The 4,859-nt window shown below is 39.6% G+C and overlaps 1 pseudogene; it reads left to right on the forward strand.

The window, feature by feature from the left end:
- Nucleotides 1-3,802: 3,802 nt before the first annotated feature.
- On the forward strand, nucleotides 3,803-4,697 carry LOC126493533 (developmental pluripotency-associated protein 4-like; annotated as a pseudogene).
- Nucleotides 4,698-4,859: the final 162 nt, after the last annotated feature.

A 4,859-nucleotide genomic window follows, 5' to 3' on the forward strand; every position in this document is an offset into this window, starting at 1 on the left:
TACATTTTCTCCAATAATTTATAGTTTTTTAAATGATAACTACATTAATAACTTGGAAAAGTGATTTTAGTGTCTTCTTCAGGAAGACACATGGGTGCATAAGTCGAGGCTCATTATTCTGCTTCTATTCTTGAATATGTACAAAATGTAGGTAAATAAAGCTTATGTTTACAATCTGAAAGACATTTTATGTATGTGCAGACAAAAGTTATTCACAAATAATTTATTTTATACTTATAAGTGAGCTATCATTGACAAAAATATTAATAAAAATGAAGTAAAATAAATACAATGAAGGTAAATATATTACAAGTAACATAAGTATGACTGCAGAAAAATACAGATAGTCAAATATGATATTGACAAAAATGTGACATAAAAGAGTAAATAAGTATGCCATATGTTAATTTATGAAATATGAACATTAAGGAACAATGTAAAAGTATTTTTTAAAAGAGTTTAGACAGAAGTACACAGCATGGGTTGATAAAGTTGCCCCAGAAACCATAAAATTATTAAAAGAAAACTCCAGTGCCAACCAGTAGGCAACCTCCATGTAAGTTGTTGATTTCAGAGACACCTTTGACTCTTGAAATAATACAGACATTGACACTAGTGTGTCCTCATGGAAACTACATAACAGCATTCTGTTGTCAAAGGTAGCACATGCCTTAGTTGTAGGACTTAGAAAAATCAAGCTGAAGCTGAACTGAAAGCTTTCTGCTTTGGTGGCTAGCTTTCATAGTGCTGGAATATTGCTATGGAAGCCGCTAGGGAACAATGGCCATCAACAGGCTTCCTCGGTGGTAAACTGTGTGTACACTATCAGCCTTCCCAATCAGATGTATCCAGCAGTGGCAAGTCTGCCATAAGGGTAATCCAACTTTTCCTGTCTCGAATTGAAGAAGGTTCTGAGGGAATTCAAGATGCACCTGAGACTATAAACAACCCCTCAGCCACGCACCTGCAGATTCTGTGCTATTGTTCATGCTGTTCTGCTTGTTTCAGGTGTTGTGATATTTCATGAGTATTATTGAATGACAGACTTGTTCATGCAGCATCTTATTATATTTAAAATTTTTAAATGCAAAGAAAAATTTCAATCTCATCAGAAGTCGAGAATATATACTTGATGGAGGACAAGAAATTATTTTCAAAATGGCATGGAAAGCTTCATGCTTTTTCATATGCTGAAAACAATGTTGCCATGGAGTCATTATTGGTGCAATACCTCTAGAGAAAACTTGCTCAGTACTTGTGGTTATATGCACATGCATAACTAAAGGAGAATATTTGTCATTGTGACAATGTTTAAAGTAAAACAATAATAATATTATTAGGTTAGATTCAGATAAAGTTTCAGTGGCAGAATTAAATCTTCTATATAATTTGAAGCCAATGGAACCCACATCTATGCATTATTACTGACTTTTTATTATGTAATACTGAGAAAAATCAGGGCATTGTGTATAATGTAAGAATTTAAGTGTATGTATTAAAGACTCATTTATAGGTTTCAAATTTCTCATAATTTGTGGTTATGGAAATCAAAACAAAAAAAGAAAATAAATGAGTGAAATGATTCCTGAGCCAGAGGCTAGGATTGCAGAGCTGAGGAACATTACTTGTGGAATTTCTCATTAAACATTTGCTATTGATAAAGGGAAATCTAATCAGCTTTAAATAACTAAGAATAGCATGACAAAAATAGACAATGAGAGAAATGATACCCTCAACATAATAACCCCTGTGTAAAACAGATAAACTGTCTGCTTCCCCTCCTTCCTGAATGGAGCTCTTTTGCACATTGGCTTATTCTTCAGGCTTGCCATAGGGGTGTTTGAACCCAGACCCTCACACATGCAAGGCAAGATTCCTTCCATTTAGTCACATTCTCAGCTATGCTTCATTTGTAAATGGACATGGGGTAAGAAAGGTGCAAGATTGATTTGATACAAAGCGCTTGGAGCAACAGAAATCCTAGCATGGAGTGTCATTACTTTGTGCTCAGAGAAACATCCCTTTCTATGTTTTAAAAGCATCTGATTGTTCTAAGTCTGTGAGTGTCCAAGTGTAACTTAGGTGTGAGGTTCTCAAACACAAGCCACAAAACCAGGATGTGCTAAGCTGACTTCATAATGAGAAAAATCCTACTTTAACGAAGTAGACATGCATGGCTTCCAGTTGGTTACAGAAGTAACCTACTATCTCATTATGTGTATGCAGAGGGCACTGTATGTGGGTTTTAAATACCTAATGGGTATTTAGAAAACATTCCAGAATGACATTCCACTTTTGATTTTGTGCGTGCAATGGTGCTGTCAGGTCTAGAAAATACTGTCTGCTGCACATGTTCACGACCTCTGGTTTTACATCTTTTTATTTACTCTTTACGATGATGATTGCTGATCTTTACTTGGAGGGAGTGTGAAATCGATATCCATTTTAGAGCTGAGCATTGCAGAGTCTCTGATTCTCTGATCATTGGCCAGTTTGTGTCTCTGTGTTAATTGCCATTGACTGAAAAAAAAATAGTTTATCTGTTAAAGTTTGAAAAAGGAATTCTCTATGAGTGTAAGGATTAGGACATAAAAGCATTTTAAAATTACATCCAAATGGTGCTGGCACAACTGGATGTCAACCTGTAGAAGAATGAAAATAGACCCATATCTATCACCATGCACAAAACTCAAGTCCAAATGGATCAAAGACCTCAATATTAGTCCGAACACACTGAATCTGATAGAAGAGAAAGTGGGAAGTACCCTACAACAGATGGGCACAGGAGCTCACTTCCTATGTATAACATATAATGTCTATGCAGCACAGACATTAAGGGCAACATTGAATAAATGGGACCTACTAAAACTGAGAAGCTTCTGTAAAGCAAAGGACACTGTCACTAAGACAAAAAGGCAACCTACTGACTGGGAGAAGATCTTCACCAACCCACAACTGACAAAGGTCTGATCTCCAAAATATATAAAGAAGTCAAGAAACTAGACTTTAAAATGCTACTTAAGCCAATTATAAAATCGGGCACTGAGCTGAACAGAGATCTCTCAACAGAAGAAGTTCAAATGGCCAAAAGACACCTAAGGTCATGCTCAACCTCCTTAGCGAACAGGGAAATGCAAATCAAAACAACTTTGAGATAACATCTTACACCTGTCAGAATGGCTAAAATCAAAAACACCAATAATAGCCTTTGCTGGAGAGGATGTGGAGGAAGGGGAACACTCATCCATTACTGGTGGGAATGCAAACTTGTGCAACCACTTTGGAAATCAGTGTGGCGGTTTCTCAGGAAATTCGGGATCAACCTACCCCTGGACCCAGCAATACCACTCTTGAGAATACCCTATCATATGATACCCTATCATATGACAAAAGCATTTGTTCAACTATGTTCATAGCAGTATTATTTGTAATAGCCAGAACCTGGAAACAACCTAGATGTCCTTCAATGAAAGAAGGGATGAAGAAGTGTGGAATATATGCTTATTAGAGTACTACTCAGTGGTAGAAAACAATGACTTCTCGAATTTTGCATGCAAATGGATGGTAATAGAAAACACTATCCTGAGTGAGGTAACCCAGACCCCAAAAGATGAACATGGGATGTACTCACTCATAATTGGTTTCAAGCCATAAATAAAGGTCACGGAGTCTATAACTGGTGATCCTAAAGAAGCTAAATAAGAAGGTGAACCCAGGGAAGAGATTTCTAAAGGCTGCCTGAGACCAGAGGTCATTTGGAAGGTGGACAAATTTTCTTTCGGCGGTTTCATCTAATTCGAAGATGGAGTATGCTGGAAACCAGGAGTTGAGCAGCACAGGAGAGCCAAGAGAAGTGGACTGCCTGATGTCTAGTCAATCGAGCACATCCTTTGCAAAGCCCCCTGCAAACAAAAAAAGAGCAAACAAGACAGCAAAAGAGAACAAGTGTAAATCAAACAAGAAAGCAGGAGATGCTGAGACTCCAAAACCCACTCCTAGGAAAATACCAGTTCCTCCTCTACCGGATTATCTGCCCCCAGTGAACCTGATTCTCCGAGACATTTTGCGGGAATGGTGCAAGAAGCAGAAACTGAGCAGCAAAGGCCAGAAATTAGAGACTTACAAATGACTCCTTGCGAGTTCTTACCACAAACAGATGACTGAATTAGAGAACATTCCTGACACACCGAGAGAGGCCAGGGTGAAGATGCGTCAGAAAAAAATTGAAGATGGAGACAGAGGAGGGACAAGAGTCTTGTCCTCAGGTGATAGTGCCTCTTGAAGTGGTCCCTGTACCCGAGGAGCAGATGCCCGCCCTTACTGAACCTCCTGTCCTCTATGAAGAGGTCAGCACGACGGTTGTGACCACAACCGCCTCTGAGGCTGTGTTGGCGTCTTCATCGAGGATTGCAGCCAATGCTTACAAGAACGAGGCCCTGCAGTCCATTACAACACCCGAGAAATACGGGGATCTGTGGTATGTGGTCCATGGGAGAAGCCTTCCAGCAGACTCAAGAGGTTGGGTTCGGCTTCATTTCCACGCTGGACAAGCCTGGGTACCTGAGAAGAAGGGGAAAGTGATTGCCCTCTTCCTGCTGCCAGCCTGCACCTTTCCGCCCCCACACCTGGAGGATAACATGCTGTGCCCCACGTGTGTTCACAAGAACAGGATCCTCAATAAGAGCCTCCAAGGATAAAGAAAATCTCAGGTGTGGGTAGATGCTGTCATTACCTACTCCTTGGAGTGAGATATGGAACTGCAGCCAAGACCGAGACTGATAGGAATTCACACCTGTGCCCTTGAAGGTGCCCGGATCAGCCAGAAGCCATGAGGCCTTGTTTGTTATTTGTTGCTGTAG

This window comes from Alexandromys fortis, unplaced genomic scaffold (genome assembly GCF_014885135.2).
Source record: "Alexandromys fortis isolate MF-2015 unplaced genomic scaffold, M_Fortis_MF-2015_v1.1 scaffold_297, whole genome shotgun sequence".
Classification (NCBI taxonomy): domain Eukaryota; kingdom Metazoa; phylum Chordata; class Mammalia; order Rodentia; family Cricetidae; genus Alexandromys; species Alexandromys fortis.